The following is an 18,033-nucleotide window of genomic DNA, read 5'->3' as shown; positions in this document are numbered from 1 at the left end:
TGCCTTGCCTTATTTCCTTCTCATCCTGTTCTCTGTCCCAGCCTCTCTCACTAAGCCCTCGTCTGGCTGCATGTCTCTTCTTTCCTCTCTCCTTTTCTCAAACTCTCCTGCTTCCTGTCTTTCGTCTTTCAATTCCTCCATTTCAGTCCTGCAGCCCGGCACTACTTTTTTCTCTTCCCTCCCTTTGGCCTGCTCCCTTGGCTTTCTCCCTCTCTTCCATATCCTTCTTCCCGACTTGTCTCTTGGAGACTTTTGGCCACTTTGGAGCCAAGTCTGGGCATGTTTTGGAAACTTTTCAGAGGCCTCGCTGGTGACACGGGGGACAGCAGGCAGTGACAGGCCCGGGGTTGACAGGCTCCCCCTCCCCTAGCGGGCGCTCTGCTGCCACACCCAGCTGACATAGAACCTTTGTCACAATGCCCGCTACCGTGGTGAGGATGCGGGCACTCTGCAGGTGACAGGGACCCAGCAGGACTTGCTGTCAGCTCAGCAATTGCTCAGTTCCCCAAAGAAGCTGAATTCTGCAAATTGCTGCTTTTGCTCTTGAAATGATGTCATCAGGTGGGTGTTTTGGTGTAATACACTGAAAACCAGAGCAGAAATGCTGAAATATTCCCATGATATGCATGGTCTCTGCACCAAACCACCATGTCTCAGCCTAAGTATGTCTGCCGCTTGTTCTTTTGTACTGCCAGCTGATTGTGGAAGTACAGTATAAAAACCATCTTTATGGAGAGATCTTTCTGGTTTAGGCTTAGTCTAAGTGTCTCAAGTAGCCGGGGCTTTTGTTTGGGCCTAGTCCATAAGGTCTGATGGCTTTCCTCTCATCTCAAGATGAATGTGGTAGAAAATATAAATCAAAGAAACGTCCTTTGGCCTAGCCTTGCCTTGCCTTATTTCCTTCTCATCCTGTTCTCTGTCCCAGCCTCTCTCACTAAGCCCTCGTCTGGCTGCATGTCTCTTCTTTCCTCTCTCCTTTTCTCAAACTCTCCTGCTTCCTGGCTTTCGTCTTTCAATTCCTCCACTTCAGTCCTGCAGCCCGGCACTACTTTTTTCTCTTCCCTCCCTTTGGCCTGCTCCCTTGGCTTTCTCCCTCTCTTCCATATCCTTCTTCCCGACTTGTCTCTTGGAGACTTTTGGCCACTTTGGACCCAAGTCTGGGCATGTTTTGGAAACTTTTCAGAGGCCTCGCTGGTGACACGGGGGACAGCAGGCAGTGACAGGCCTGGGGCTGACAGGCTCCCCCTCCCCTAGTGGGCGCTCGGCTGCCACACCCAGCTGACGTAGAACCTTTGTCACAATGCCCGCTACCGTGGTGAGGATGCGGGCACTCTGCAGGTGACAGGGACCCAGCAGGACTTGCTGTCAGCTCAGCAATTGCTCAGTTCCCCAAAGAAGCTGAATTCTGCAAATTGCTGCTTTTGCTCTTGAAATGATGTCATCAGGTGGGTGTTTTGGTGTAATACACTGAAAACCAGAGCAGAAATGCTGAAATATTCCCATGATATGCATGGTCTCTGCACCAAACCACCATGTCTCAGCCTAAGTATGTCTGCCGCTTGTTCTTTTGTACTGCCAGCTGATTGTGGAAGTACAGTATAAAAACCATCTTTATGGAGAGATCTTTCTGGTTTAGGCTTAGTCTAAGTGTCTCAAGTAGCCGGGGCTTTTGTTTGGGCCTAATCCATATGGTCTGATGGCTTTCCTCTCATCTCAAGATGAATGTGGTAGAAAATATAAATCAAAGAAACGTCCTTTGGCCTAGCCTTGCCTTGCCTTATTTCCTTCTCATCCTGTTCTCTGTCCCAGCCTCTCTCACTAAGCCCTCGTCTGGCTGCATGTCTCTTCTTTCCTCTCTCCTTTTCTCAAACTCTCCTGCTTCCTGGCTTTCGTCTTTCAATTCCTCCATTTCAGTCCTGCAGCCCGGCACTACTTTTTTCTCTTGCCTCCCTTGGGCCTGCTCCCTTGGCTTTCTCCCTCTCTTCCATATCCTTCTTACCGACTTGTCTCTTGGAGACTTTTGGCCACTTTGGACCCAAGTCTGGGCATGTTTTGGAAACTTTTCAGAGGCCTCGCTGGTGACAGGGGGGACAGCAGGCAGTGACAGGCCCGGGGTTGACAGGCTCCCCCTCCCCTAGCGGGCGCTCGGCTGCCACACCCAGCTGACATAGAACCTTTGTCACAATGCCCGCTACCGTGGTGAGGATGCGGGCACTCTGCAGGTGACAGCGACCCAGCAGGACTTGCTGTCAGCTCAGCAATTGCTCAGTTCCCCAAAGAAGCTGAATTCTGCAAATTGCTGCTTTTGCTCTTGAAATGATGTCATCAGGTGGGTGTTTTGGTGTAATACACTGAAAACCAGAGCAGAAATGCTGAAATATTCCCATGATATGCATGGTCTCTGCACCAAACAACCATGTCTCAGCCTAAGTATGTCTGCCGCTTGTTCTTTTGTACTGCCAGCTGATTGTGGAAGTACAGTATAAAAACCATCTTTATGGAGAGATCTTTCTGGTTTAGGCTTAGTCTAAGTGTCTCAAGTAGCCGGGGCTTTTTTTTGGGCCTAGTCCATAAGGTCTGATGGCTTTCCTCTCATCTCAAGATGAATGTGGTAGAAAATATAAATCAAAGAAACGTCCTTTGGCCTAGCCTTGCCTTGCCTTATTTCCTTCTCATCCTGTTCTCTGTCCCAGCCTCTCTCACTAAGCCCTCGTCTGGCTGCATGTCTCTTCTTTCCTCTCTCCTTTTCTCAAACTCTCCTGCTTCCTGGCTTTCGTCTTTCAATTCCTCCACTTCAGTCCTGCAGCCCGGCACTACTTTTTTCTCTTCCCTCCCTTTGGCCTGCTCCCTTGGCTTTCTCCCTCTCTTCCATATCCTTCTTCCCGACTTGTCTCTTGGAGACTTTTGGACACTTTGGACCCAAGTCTGGGCATGTTTTGGAAACTTTTCAGAGGCCTCGCTGGTGACACGGGGGACAGCAGGCAGTGACAGGCCCGGGGCTGACAGGCTCCCCCTCCCCTAGTGGGCGCTCGGCTGCCACACCCAGCTGACGTAGAACCTTTGTCACAATGCCCGCTACCGTGGTGAGGATGCGGGCACTCTGCAGGTGACAGGGACCCAGCAGGACTTGCTGTCATCTCAGCAATTGCTCAGTTCCCCAAAGAAGCTGAATTCTGCAAATTGCTGCTTTTGCTCTTGAAATGATGTCATCAGGTGGGTGTTTTGGTGTAATACACTGAAAACCAGAGCAGAAATGCTGAAATATTCCCATGATATGCATGGTCTCTGCACCAAACCACCATGTCTCAGCCTAAGTATGTCTGCCGCTTGTTCTTTTGTACTGCCAGCTGATTGTGGAAGTACAGTATAAAAACCATCTTTATGGAGAGATCTTTCTGGTTTAGGCTTAGTCTAAGTGTCTCAAGTAGCCGGGGCTTTTGTTTGGGCCTAATCCATATGGTCTGATGGCTTTCCTCTCATCTCAAGATGAATGTGGTAGAAAATATAAATCAAAGAAACGTCCTTTGGCCTAGCCTTGCCTTGCCTTATTTCCTTCTCATCCTGTTCTCTGTCCCAGCCTCTCTCACTAAGCCCTCGTCTGGCTGCATGTCTCTTCTTTCCTCTCTCCTTTTCTCAAACTCTCCTGCTTCCTGGCTTTCGTCTTTCAATTCCTCCATTTCAGTCCTGCAGCCCGGCACTACTTTTTTCTCTTCCCTCCCTTTGGCCTGCTCCCTTGGCTTTCTCCCTCTCTTCCATATCCTTCTTACCGACTTGTCTCTTGGAGACTTTTGGCCACTTTGGACCCAAGTCTGGGCATGTTTTTGAAACTTTTCAGAGGCCTCGCTGGTGACAGGGGGGACAGCAGGCAGTGACAGGCCCGGGGTTGACAGGCTCCCCCTCCCCTAGCGGGCGCTCGGCTGCCACACCCAGCTGACGTAGAACCTTTGTCACAATGCCCGCTACCGTGGTGAGGATGCGGGCACTCTGCAGGTGACAGGGACCCAGCAGGACTTGCTGTCATCTCAGCAATTGCTCAGTTCCCCAAAGAAGCTGAATTCTGCAAATTGCTGCTTTTGCTCTTGAAATGATGTCATCAGGTGGGTGTTTTGGTGTAATACACTGAAAACCAGAGCAGAAATGCTGAAATATTCCCATGATATGCATGGTCTCTGCACCAAACCACCATGTCTCAGCCTAAGTATGTCTGCCGCTTGTTCTTTTGTACTGCCAGCTGATTGTGGAAGTACAGTATAAAAACCATCTTTATGGAGAGATCTTTCTGGTTTAGGCTTAGTCTAAGTGTCTCAAGTAGCCGGGGCTTTTGTTTGGGCCTAATCCATATGGTCTGATGGCTTTCCTCTCATCTCAAGATGAATGTGGTAGAAAATATAAATCAAAGAAACGTCCTTTGGCCTAGCCTTGCCTTGCCTTATTTCCTTCTCATCCTGTTCTCTGTCCCAGCCTCTCTCACTAAGCCCTCGTCTGGCTGCATGTCTCTTCTTTCCTCTCTCCTTTTCTCAAACTCTCCTGCTTCCTGGCTTTCGTCTTTCAATTCCTCCATTTCAGTCCTGCAGCCCGGCACTACTTTTTTCTCTTGCCTCCCTTGGGCCTGCTCCCTTGGCTTTCTCCCTCTCTTCCATATCCTTCTTACCGACTTGTCTCTTGGAGACTTTTGGCCACTTTGGACCCAAGTCTGGGCATGTTTTGGAAACTTTTCAGAGGCCTCGCTGGTGACAGGGGGGACAGCAGGCAGTGACAGGCCCGGGGTTGACAGGCTCCCCCTCCCCTAGCGGGCGCTCGGCTGCCACACCCAGCTGACATAGAACCTTTGTCACAATGCCCGCTACCGTGGTGAGGATGCGGGCACTCTGCAGGTGACAGCGACCCAGCAGGACTTGCTGTCAGCTCAGCAATTGCTCAGTTCCCCAAAGAAGCTGAATTCTGCAAATTGCTGCTTTTGCTCTTGAAATGATGTCATCAGGTGGGTGTTTTGGTGTAATACACTGAAAACCAGAGCAGAAATGCTGAAATATTCCCATGATATGCATGGTCTCTGCACCAAACAACCATGTCTCAGCCTAAGTATGTCTGCCGCTTGTTCTTTTGTACTGCCAGCTGATTGTGGAAGTACAGTATAAAAACCATCTTTATGGAGAGATCTTTCTGGTTTAGGCTTAGTCTAAGTGTCTCAAGTAGCCGGGGCTTTTTTTTGGGCCTAGTCCATAAGGTCTGATGGCTTTCCTCTCATCTCAAGATGAATGTGGTAGAAAATATAAATCAAAGAAACGTCCTTTGGCCTAGCCTTGCCTTGCCTTATTTCCTTCTCATCCTGTTCTCTGTCCCAGCCTCTCTCACTAAGCCCTCGTCTGGCTGCATGTCTCTTCTTTCCTCTCTCCTTTTCTCAAACTCTCCTGCTTCCTGGCTTTCGTCTTTCAATTCCTCCACTTCAGTCCTGCAGCCCGGCACTACTTTTTTCTCTTCCCTCCCTTTGGCCTGCTCCCTTGGCTTTCTCCCTCTCTTCCATATCCTTCTTCCCGACTTGTCTCTTGGAGACTTTTGGACACTTTGGACCCAAGTCTGGGCATGTTTTGGAAACTTTTCAGAGGCCTCGCTGGTGACACGGGGGACAGCAGGCAGTGACAGGCCCGGGGCTGACAGGCTCCCCCTCCCCTAGTGGGCGCTCGGCTGCCACACCCAGCTGACGTAGAACCTTTGTCACAATGCCCGCTACCGTGGTGAGGATGCGGGCACTCTGCAGGTGACAGGGACCCAGCAGGACTTGCTGTCATCTCAGCAATTGCTCAGTTCCCCAAAGAAGCTGAATTCTGCAAATTGCTGCTTTTGCTCTTGAAATGATGTCATCAGGTGGGTGTTTTGGTGTAATACACTGAAAACCAGAGCAGAAATGCTGAAATATTCCCATGATATGCATGGTCTCTGCACCAAACCACCATGTCTCAGCCTAAGTATGTCTGCCGCTTGTTCTTTTGTACTGCCAGCTGATTGTGGAAGTACAGTATAAAAACCATCTTTATGGAGAGATCTTTCTGGTTTAGGCTTAGTCTAAGTGTCTCAAGTAGCCGGGGCTTTTGTTTGGGCCTAATCCATAACGTCTGATGGCTTTCCTCTCATCGCAAGATGAATGTGGTAGAAAATATAAATCAAAGAAACATCCTTTGGCCTAGCCTTGCCTTGCCTTGCCTTATTTCCTTCTCATCCTGTTCTCTGTCCCAGCCTCTCTCACTAAGCCCTCGTCTGGCTGCATGTCTCTTCTTTCCTCTCTCCTTTTCTCAAACTCTCCTGCTTCCTGGCTTTCGTCTTTCAATTCCTCCATTTCAGTCCTGCAGCCCGACACTACTTTTTCCTCTTGCCTCCCTTTGGCCTGCTCCCTTGGCTTTCTCCCTCTCTTCCATATCCTTCTTCCCGACATGTCTCTTGGAGACTTTTGGCCACTTTGGACCCAAGTCTGGGGATGTTTTGGAAACTTTTCAGAGGCCTCGCTGGTGACAGGGGGGACAGCAGGCAGTGACAGGCCCGGGGCTGACAGGCTCCCCCTCCCCTAGCGGGCGCTCGGCTGCCACACCCAGCTGACATAGATCCTTTGTCACAATGCCCGCTACCGTGGTGAGGATGCGGGCACTCTGCAGGTGACAGGGACCCAGCAGGACTTGCTGTCAGCTCAGCAATTGCTCAGTTCCCCAAAGAAGTTGAATTTTGCAAATTGCTGCTTTGCTCTTGAAATGATGTCATCAGGTGGGTGTTTTGGTGTAATACACTGAAAACCAGAGCAGAAATGCTGAAATATTCCCATGATATGCATGATCTCTGCACCAAACCACCATGTCTCAGCCTAAGTATGTCTGCCGCTTGTTCTTTTGTACTGCCAGCTGATTGTGGAAGTACAGTATAAAAACCATCTTTATGGAGAGATCTTTCTGGTTTAGGCTTAGTCTAAGTGTCTCAAGTAGCCGGGGCTTTTGTTTGGGCCTAATCCATAACGTCTGATGGCTTTCCTCTCATCGCAAGATGAATGTGGTAGAAAATATAAATCAAAGAAACATCCTTTGGCCTAGCCTTGCCTTGCCTTGCCTTATTTCCTTCTCATCCTGTTCTCTGTCCCAGCCTCTCTCACTAAACCCTCGTCTGGCTGCATGTCTCTTCTTTCCTCTCTCCTTTTCTCAAACTCTCCTGCTTCCTGGCTTTCGTCTTTCAATTCCTCCATTTCAGTCCTGCAGCCCGGCACTACTTTTTCCTCTTGCCTCCCTTTGGCCTGCTCCCTTGCCTTTCTCCCTCTGTTCCATACCCTTCTTCCCGACATGTCTCTTGGAGACTTTTGGCCACTTTGGACCCAGCTCTGGGGATGTTTTGGAAACTTTTCAGAGGCCTCGCTGGTGACAAGGGGGACAGCAGGCAGTGACAGGCCCGGGGCTGACAGGCTCCCCCTCCCCTAGCGGGTGCTCGGCTGCCACACCCAGCTGACGTAGAACCTTTGTCACAATGCCCGCTACCGTGGTGAGGATGCGGGCACTCTGCAGGTGACAGGGACCCAGCAGGACTTGCTGTCAGCTCAGCAATTGCTCAGTTCCCCAAAGAAGCTGAATTCTGCAAATTGCTGATTTTGCTCTTGAAATGATGTCATCAGGTGGGTGTTTTGGTGTAATACACTGAAAACCAGAGCAGAAATGCTGAAATATTCCCATGATATGCATGGTCTCTGCACCAAACCACCATGTCTCAGCCTAGGTATGTCTGCCGCTTGTTCTTTTGTACTGCCAGCTGATTGTGGAAGTACAGTATAAAAACCATCTTTATGGAGAGATCTTTCTGGTTTAGGCTTAGTCTAAGTGTCTCAAGTAGCCGGGGCTTTTGTTTGGGCCTAATCCATAACGTCTGATGGCTTTCCTCTCATCTCAAGATGAATGTGGTAGAAAATATAAATCAAAGAAACGTCCTTTGGCCTAGCCTTGCCTTGCCTTGCCTTATTTCCTTCTCATCCTGTTCTCTGTCCCAGCCTCTCTCACTAAGCCCTCGTCTGGCTGCATGTCTCTTCTTTCCTCTCTCCTTTTCTCAAACTCTCCTGCTTCCTGGCTTTCGTCTTTCAATTCCTCCATTTCAGTCCTGCAGCCCGGCACTACTTTTTCCTCTTGCCTCCCTTTGGCCTGCTCCCTTGGCTTTCTCCCTCTCTTCCATATCCTTCTTCCCGACATGTCTCTTGGAGACTTTTGGCCACTTTGGACCCAAGTCTGGGGATGTTTTCGAAACTTTTCAGAGGCCTCGCTGGTGACAGGGGGGACAGCAGGCAGTGACAGGCCCGGAACTGACAGGCTCCCCCTCCCCTAGCGGGCGCTCGGCTGCCACACCCAGCTGACGTAGAACCTTTGTCACAATGCCCGCTACCGTGGTGAGGATGCGGGCACTCTGCAGGTGACAGGGACCCAGCAGGACTTGCTGTCAGCTCAGCAATTGCTCAGTTCCCCAAAGAAGCTGAATTTTGCAAATTGCTGCTTTGCTCTTGAAATGATGTCATCAGGTGGGTGTTTTGGTGTAATACACTGAAAACCAGAGCAGAAATGCTGAAATATTCCCATGATATGCATGATCTCTGCACCAAACCACCATGTCTCAGCCTAAGTATGTCTGCCGCTTGTTCTTTTGTACTGCCAGCTGATTGTGGAAGTACAGTATAAAAACCATCTTTATGGAGAGATCTTTCTGGTTTAGGCTTAGTCTAAGTGTCTCAAGTAGCCGGGGCTTTTGTTTGGGCCTAATCCATATGGTCTGATGGCTTTCCTCTCATCTCAAGATGAATGTGGTAGAAAATATAAATCAAAGAAACGTCCTTTGGCCTAGCCTTGCCTTGCCTTATTTCCTTCTCATCCTGTTCTCTGTCCCAGCCTCTCTCACTAAGCCCTCGTCTGGCTGCATGTCTCTTCTTTCCTCTCTCCTTTTCTCAAACTCTCCTGCTTCCTGGCTTTCGTCTTTCAATTCCTCCATTTCAGTCCTGCAGCCCGGCACTACTTTTTCCTCTTGCCTCCCTTTGGCCTGCTCCCTTGGCTTTCTCCCTCTCTTCCATATCCTTCTTCCCGACTTGTCTCTTGGAGACTTTTGGCCACTTTGGACCCAAGTCTGGGGATGTTTTGGAAACTTTTCAGAGGCCTCGCTGGTGACAGGGGGGACAGCAGGCAGTGACAGGCCCGGGGCTGACAGGCTCCCCCTCCCCTAGCGGGCGCTCGGCTGCCACACCCAGCTGATGTAGAACCTTTGTCACAATGCCCGCTACCGTGGGGAGGATGCGGGCACTCTGCAGGTGACAGGGACCCAGCAGGACTTGCTGTCAGCTCAGCAATTGCTCAGTTCCCCAAAGAAGTTGAATTTTGCAAATTGCTGCTTTGCTCTTGAAATGATGTCATCAGGTGGGTGTTTTGGTGTAATACACTGAAAACCAGAGCAGAAATGCTGAAATATTCCCATGATATGCATGGTCTCTGCACCAAACCACCATGTCTCAGCCTAAGTATGTCTGCCACTTGTTCTTTTGTACTGCCAGCTGATTGTGGAAGTACAGTATAAAAACCATCTTTATGGAGAGATCTTTCTGGTTTAGGCTTAGTCTAAGTGTCTCAAGTAGCCGGGGCTTTTGTTTGGGCCTAATCCATATGGTCTGATGGCTTTCCTCTCATCTCAAGATGAATGTGGTAGAAAATATAAATCAAAGAAACGTCCTTTGGCCTAGCCTTGCCTTGCCTTATTTCCTTCTCATCCTGTTCTCTGTCCCAGCCTCTCTCACTAAGCCCTCGTCTGGCTGCATGTCTCTTCTTTCCTCTCTCCTTTTCTCAAACTCTCCTGCTTCCTGGCTTTCGTCTTTCAATTCCTCCATTTCAGTCCTGCAGCCCGGCACTACTTTTTCCTCTTGCCTCCCTTTGGCCTGCTCCCTTGGCTTTCTCCCTCTCTTCCATATCCTTCTTCCCGACTTGTCTCTTGGAGACTTTTGGCCACTTTGGACCCAAGTCTGGGGATGTTTTGGAAACTTTTCAGAGGCCTCGCTGGTGACAGGGGGGACAGCAGGCAGTGACAGGCCCGGGGCTGACAGGCTCCCCCTCCCCTAGCGGGCGCTCGGCTGCCACACCCAGCTGACATAGAACCTTTGTCACAATGCCCGCTACCGTGGTGAGGATGCGGGCACTCTGCAGGTGACAGGGACCCAGCAGGACTTGCTGTCAGCTCAGCAATTGCTCAGTTCCCCAAAGAAGTTGAATTTTGCAAATTGCTGCTTTGCTCTTGAAATGATGTCATCAGGTGGGTGTTTTGGTGTAATACACTGAAAACCAGAGCAGAAATGCTGAAATATTCCCATGATATGCATGGTCTCTGCACCAAACCACCATGTCTCAGCCTAAGTATGTCTGCCGCTTGTTCTTTTGTACTGCCAGCTGATTGTGGAAGTACAGTATAAAAACCATCTTTATGGAGAGATCTTTCTGGTTTAGGCTTAGTCTAAGTGTCTCAAGTAGCCGGGGCTTTTGTTTGGGCCTAATCCATATGGTCTGATGGCTTTCCTCTCATCTCAAGATGAATGTGGTAGAAAATATAAATCAAAGAAACGTCCTTTGGCCTAGCCTTGCCTTGCCTTATTTCCTTCTCATCCTGTTCTCTGTCCCAGCCTCTCTCACTAAGCCCTCGTCTGGCTGCATGTCTCTTCTTTCCTCTCTCCTTTTCTCAAACTCTCCTGCTTCCTGGCTTTCGTCTTTCAATTCCTCCATTTCAGTCCTGCAGCCCGGCACTACTTTTTCCTCTTGCCTCCCTTTGGCCTGCTCCCTTGGCTTTCTCCCTCTCTTCCATATCCTTCTTCCCGACTTGTCTCTTGGAGACTTTTGGCCACTTTGGACCCAAGTCTGGGGATGTTTTGGAAACTTTTCAGAGGCCTCGCTGGTGACAGGGGGGACAGCAGGCAGTGACAGGCCCGGGGCTGACAGGCTCCCCCTCCCCTAGCGGGCGCTCGGCTGCCACACCCAGCTGACATAGAACCTTTGTCACAATGCCCGCTACCGTGGTGAGGATGCGGGCACTCTGCAGGTGACAGGGACCCAGCAGGACTTGCTGTCAGCTCAGCAATTGCTCAGTTCCCCAAAGAAGTTGAATTTTGCAAATTGCTGCTTTGCTCTTGAAATGATGTCATCAGGTGGGTGTTTTGGTGTAATACACTGAAAACCAGAGCAGAAATGCTGAAATATTCCCATGATATGCATGGTCTCTGCACCAAACCACCATGTCTCAGCCTAAGTATGTCTGCCGCTTGTTCTTTTGTACTGCCAGCTGATTGTGGAAGTACAGTATAAAAACCATCTTTATGGAGAGATCTTTCTGGTTTAGGCTTAGTCTAAGTGTCTCAAGTAGCCGGGGCTTTTGTTTGGGCCTAATCCATATGGTCTGATGGCTTTCCTCTCATCTCAAGATGAATGTGGTAGAAAATATAAATCAAAGAAACGTCCTTTGGCCTAGCCTTGCCTTGCCTTATTTCCTTCTCATCCTGTTCTCTGTCCCAGCCTCTCTCACTAAGCCCTCGTCTGGCTGCATGTCTCTTCTTTCCTCTCTCCTTTTCTCAAACTCTCCTGCTTCCTGGCTTTCGTCTTTCAATTCCTCCATTTCAGTCCTGCAGCCCGGCACTACTTTTTCCTCTTGCCTCCCTTTGGCCTGCTCCCTTGGCTTTCTCCCTCTCTTCCATATCCTTCTTCCCGACTTGTCTCTTGGAGACGTTTGGCCACTTTGGACCCAAGTCTGGGGATGTTTTGGAAACTTTTCAGAGGCCTCGCTGGTGACAGGGGGGACAGCAGGCAGTGACAGGCCCAGGGCTGACAGGCTCCCCCTCCCCTAGCGGGCGCTCGGCTGCCACACCCAGCTGACATAGAACCTTTGTCACAATGCCCGCTACCGTGGTGAGGATGCGGGCACTCTGCAGGTGACAGGGACCCAGCAGGACTTGCTGTCAGCTCAGCAATTGCTCAGTTCCCCAAAGAAGTTGAATTTTGCAAATTGCTGCTTTGCTCTTGAAATGATGTCATCAGGTGGGTGTTTTGGTGTAATACACTGAAAACCAGAGCAGAAATGCTGAAATATTCCCATGATATGCATGGTCTCTGCACCAAACCACCATGTCTCAGCCTAAGTATGTCTGCCGCTTGTTCTTTTGTACTGCCAGCTGATTGTGGAAGTACAGTATAAAAACCATCTTTATGGAGAGATCTTTCTGGTTTAGGCTTAGTCTAAGTGTCTCAAGTAGCCGGGGCTTTTGTTTGGGCCTAATCCATATGGTCTGATGGCTTTCCTCTCATCTCAAGATGAATGTGGTAGAAAATATAAATCAAAGAAACGTCCTTTGGCCTAGCCTTGCCTTGCCTTATTTCCTTCTCATCCTGTTCTCTGTCCCAGCCTCTCTCACTAAGCCCTCGTCTGGCTGCATGTCTCTTCTTTCCTCTCTCCTTTTCTCAAACTCTCCTGCTTCCTGGCTTTCGTCTTTCAATTCCTCCATTTCAGTCCTGCAGCCCGGCACTACTTTTTTCTCTTGCCTCCCTTTGGCCTCCTCCCTTGGCTTTCTCCCTCTCTTCCATATCCTTCTTCCCGACTTGTCTCTTGGAGACTTTTGGCCACTTTGGAGCCAAGTCTGGGGATGTTTTGGAAACTTTTCAGAGGCCTCGCTGGTGACAGGGGGGACAGCAGGCAGTGACAGGCCCGGGGCTGACAGGCTCCCCCTCCCCTAGCGGGCGCTCGGCTGCCACACCCAGCTGACATAGAACCTTTGTCACAATGCCCGCTACCGTGGTGAGGATGCGGGCACTCTGCAGGTGACAGGGACCCAGCAGGACTTGCTGTCAGCTCAGCAATTGCTCAGTTCCCCAAAGAAGTTGAATTTTGCAAATTGCTGCTTTGCTCTTGAAATGATGTCATCAGGTGGGTGTTTTGGTGTAATACACTGAAAACCAGAGCAGAAATGCTGAAATATTCCCATGATATGCATGGTCTCTGCACCAAACCACCATGTCTCAGCCTAAGTATGTCTGCCGCTTGTTCTTTTGTACTGCCAGCTGATTGTGGAAGTACAGTATAAAAACCATCTTTATGGAGAGATCTTTCTGGTTTAGGCTTAGTCTAAGTGTCTCAAGTAGCCGGGGCTTTTGTTTGGGCCTAATCCATAACGTCTGATGGCTTTCCTCTCATCGCAAGATGAATGTGGTAGAAAATATAAATCAAAGAAACGTCCTTTGGCCTAGCCTTGCCTTGCCTTGCCTTATTTCCTTCTCATCCTGTTCTCTGTCCCAGCCTCTCTCACTAAGCCCTCGTCTGGCTGCATGTCTCTTCTTTCCTCTCTCCTTTTCTCAAACTCTCCTGCTTCCTGGCTTTCCTCTTTCAATTCCTCCATTTCAGTCCTGCAGCCCGGCACTACTTTTTCCTCTTGCCTCCCTTTGGCCTGCTCCCTTGGCTTTCTCCCTCTCTTCCATATCCTTCTTCCCGACATGTCTCTTGGAGACTTTTGGCCACTTTGGAGCCAAGTCTGGGGATGTTTTGGAAACTTTTCAGAGGCCTCGCTGGTGACACGGGGGACAGCAGGCAGTGACAGGCCCGGGGCTGACAGGCTCCCCATCCCCTAGCGGGTGCTCGGCTGCCACTCCCAGCTGACGTAGAACCTTTGTCACAATGCCCGCTACCGTGGTGAGGATGCGGGCACTCTGCAGGTGACAGGGACCCAGCAGGACTTGCTGTCAGCTCAGCAATTGCTCAGTTCCCCAAAGAAGTTGAATTTTGCAAATTGCTGCTTTGCTCTTGAAATGATGTCATCAGGTGGGTGTTTTGGTGTAATACACTGAAAACCAGAGCAGAAATGCTGAAATATTCCCATGATATGCATGGTCTCTGCACCAAACCACCATGTCTCAGCCTAAGTATGTCTGCCGCTTGTTCTTTTGTACTGCCAGCTGATTGTGGAAGTACAGTATAAAAACCATCTTTATGGAGAGATCTTTCTGGTTTAGGCTTAGTCTAAGTGTCTCAAGTAGCCGGGGCTTTTGTTTGGGCCTAATCCATAACGTCTGATGGCTTTCCTCCTCATCGCAAGATGAATGTGGTAGAAAATATAAATCAAAGAAACGTCCTTTGGCCTAGCCTTGCCTTGCCTTATTTCCTTCTCATCCTGTTCTCTGTCCCAGCCTCTCTCACTAAGCCCTCGTCTGGCTGCATGTCTCTTCTTTCCTCTCTCCTTTTCTCAAACTCTCCTGCTTCCTGGCTTTCGTCTTTCAATTCCTCCATTTCAGTCCTGCAGCCCGGCACTACTTTTTTCTCTTGCCTCCCTTTGGCCTCCTCCCTTGGCTTTCTCCCTCTCTTCCATATCCTTCTTCCCGACTTGTCTCTTGGAGACTTTTGGCCACTTTGGACCCAAGTCTGGGGATGTTTTGGAAACTTTTCAGAGGCCTCGCTGGTGACAGGGGGGACAGCAGGCAGTGACAGGCCCGGGGCTGACAGGCTCCCCCTCCCCTAGCGGGCGCTCGGCTGCCACACCCAGCTGACATAGAACCTTTGTCATAATGCCCGCTACCGTGGTGAGGATGCGGGCACTCTGCAGGTGACAGGGACCCAGCAGGACTTGCTGTCAGCTCAGCAATTGCTCAGTTCCCCAAAGAAGTTGAATTTTGCAAATTGCTGCTTTGCTCTTGAAATGATGTCATCAGGTGGGTGTTTTGGTGTAATACACTGAAAACCAGAGCAGAAATGCTGAAATATTCCCATGATATGCATGGTCTCTGCACCAAACCACCATGTCTCAGCCTAAGTATGTCTGCCGCTTGTTCTTTTGTACTGCCAGCTGATTGTGGAAGTACAGTATAAAAACCATCTTTATGGAGAGATCTTTCTGGTTTAGGCTTAGTCTAAGTGTCTCAAGTAGCCGGGGCTTTTGTTTGGGCCTAATCCATAACGTCTGATGGCTTTCCTCTCATCGCAAGATGAATGTGGTAGAAAATATAAATCAAAGAAACGTCCTTTGGCCTAGCCTTGCCTTGCCTTGCCTTATTTCCTTCTCATCCTGTTCTCTGTCCCAGCCTCTCTCACTAAGCCCTCGTCTGGCTGCATGTCTCTTCTTTCCTCTCTCCTTTTCTCAAACTCTCCTGCTTCCTGGCTTTCGTCTTTCAATTCCTCCATTTCAGTCCTGCAGCCCGGCACTACTTTTTCCTCTTGCCTCCCTTTGGCCTGCTCCCTTGGCTTTCTCCCTCTCTTCCATATCCTTCTTCCCGACTTGTCTCTTGGAGACTTTTGGCCACTTTGGACCCAAGTCTGGGGATGTTTTGGAAACTTTTCAGAGGCCTCGCTGGTGACAGGGGGGACAGCAGGCAGTGACAGGCCCGGGGCTGACAGGCTCCCCCTCCACTAGCGGGCGCTCGGCTGCCACACCCAGCTGACATAGAACCTTTGTCACAATGCCCGCTACCGTGGTGAGGATGCGGGCACTCTGCAGGTGACAGGGACCCAGCAGGACTTGCTGTCAGCTCAGCAATTGCTCAGTTCCCCAAAGAAGTTGAATTTTGCAAATTGCTGCTTTGCTCTTGAAATGATGTCATCAGGTGGGTGTTTTGGTGTAATACACTGAAAACCAGAGCAGAAATGCTGAAATATTCCCATGATATGCATGGTCTCTGCACCAAACCACCATGTCTCAGCCTAAGTATGTCTGCCGCTTGTTCTTTTGTACTGCCAGCTGATTGTGGAAGTACAGTATAAAAACCATCTTTATGGAGAGATCTTTCTGGTTTAGGCTTAGTCTAAGTGTCTCAAGTAGCCGGGGCTTTTGTTTGGGCCTAATCCATAACGTCTGATGGCTTTCCTCTCATCTCAAGATGAATGTGGTAGAAAATATAAATCAAAGAAACGTCCTTTGGCCTAGCCTTGCCTTGCCTTATTTCCTTCTCATCCTGTTCTCTGTCCCAGCCTGTCTCACTAAGCCCTCGTCTGGCTGCATGTCTCTTCTTTCCTCTCTCCTTTTCTCAAACTCTCCTGCTTCCTGGCTTTCGTCTTTCAATTCCTCCATTTCAGTCCTGCAGCCCGGCACTACTTTTTCCTCTTGCCTCCCTTTGGCCTGCTCCCTTGGCTTTCTCCCTCTCTTCCATATCCTTCTTCCCGACTTGTCTCTTGGAGACTTTTGGCCACTTTGGACCCAAGTCTGGGGATGTTTTGGAAACTTTTCAGAGGCCTCGCTGGTGACAGTGGGGACAGCAGGCAGTGACAGGCCCGGGGCTGACAGGCTCCCCCTCCCCTAGCGGGCGCTCGGCTGCCACACCCAGCTGACATAGAACCTTTGTCACAATGTCCGCTACCGTGGTGAGGATGCGGGCACTCTGCAGGTGACAGGGACCCAGCAGGACTTGCTGTCAGCTCAGCAATTGCTCAGTTCCCCAAAGAAGTTGAATTTTGCAAATTGCTGCTTTGCTCTTGAAATGATGTCATCAGGTGGGTGTTTTGGTGTAATACACTGAAAACCAGAGCAGAAATGCTGAAATATTCCCATGATATGCATGGTCTCTGCACCAAACCACCATGTCTCAGCCTAAGTAGTCTGCCGCTTGTTCTTTTGTACTGCCAGCTGATTGTGGAAGTACAGTATAAAAACCATCTTTATGGAGAGATCTTTCTGGTTTAGGCTTAGTCTAAGTGTCTCAAGTAGCCGGGGCTTTTGTTTGGGCCTAATCCATATGGTCTGATGGCTTTCCTCTCATCTCAAGATGAATGTGGTAGAAAATATAAATCAAAGAAACGTCCTTTGGCCTAGCCTTGCCTTGCCTTGCCTTATTTCCTTCTCATCCTGTTCTCTGTCCCAGCCTCTCTCACTAAGCCCTCGTCTGGCTGCATGTCTCTTCTTTCCTCTCTCCTTTTCTCAAACTCTCCTGCTTCCTGGCTTTCGTCTTTCAATTCCTCCATTTCAGTCCTGCAGCCCCGCACTACTTTTTCCTCTTGCCTCCCTTTGGACTGCTCCCTTGGCTTTCTCCCTCTCTTCCATATCCTTCTTCCCGACATGTCTCTTGGAGACTTTTGGCCACTTTGGACCCCAGTCTGGGCATGTTTTGGAAACTTTTCAGAGGCCTCGCTGGTGACACGGGGGACAGCAGGCAGTGACAGGCCCGGGGCTGACAGGCTCCCCATCCCCTAGCGGGTGCTCGGCCGCCACACCCAGCTGACGTAGAACCTTTGTCACAATGCCCGCTACCGTGGGGAGGATGCGGGCACTCTGCAGGTGACAGGGACCCAGCAGGACTTGCTGTCAGCTCAGCAATTGCTCAGTTCCCCAAAGAAGTTGAATTTTGCAAATTGCTGCTTTGCTCTTGAAATGATGTCATCAGGTGGGTGTTTTGGTGTAATACACTGAAAACCAGAGCAGAAATGCTGAAATATTCCCATGATATGCATGGTCTCTGCACCAAACCACCATGTCTCAGCCTAAGTATGTCTGCCGCTTATTCTTTTGTACTGCCAGCTGATTGTGGAAGTACAGTATAAAAACCATCTTTATGGAGAGATCTTTCTGGTTTAGGCTTAGTCTAAGTGTCTCAAGTAGCCGGGGCTTTTGTTTGGGCCTAGTCCATAAGGTCTGATGGCTTTCCTCTCATCTCAAGATGAATGTGGTAGAAAATATAAATCAAAGAAACGTCCTTTGGCCTAGCCTTGCCTTGCCTTATTTCCTTCTCATCCTGTTCTCTGTCCCAGCCTGTCTCACTAAGCCCTCGTCTGGCTGCATGTCTCTTCTTTCCTCTCTCCTTTTCTCAAACTCTCCTGCTTCCTGGCTTTCGTCTTTCAATTCCTCCATTTCAGTCCTGCAGCCCGGCACTACTTTTTCCTCTTGCCTCCCTTTGGCCTGCTCCCTTGGCTTTCTCCCTCTCTTCCATATCCTCCTTCCCGACATGTCTCTTGGAGACTTTTGGCCACTTTGGACCCAAGTCTGGGGATGTTTTGGAAACTTTTCAGAGGCCTCGCTGGTGACAGGGGGGACAGCAGGCAGTG

This window comes from Patagioenas fasciata, chromosome 6 (assembly GCF_037038585.1).
Source record: "Patagioenas fasciata isolate bPatFas1 chromosome 6, bPatFas1.hap1, whole genome shotgun sequence".
NCBI classification, from domain to species: Eukaryota; Metazoa; Chordata; class Aves; order Columbiformes; family Columbidae; genus Patagioenas; species Patagioenas fasciata.
The sequence above is the reverse complement of the archived record's forward strand: the minus strand, read 5'-3'. Positions refer to the sequence as shown.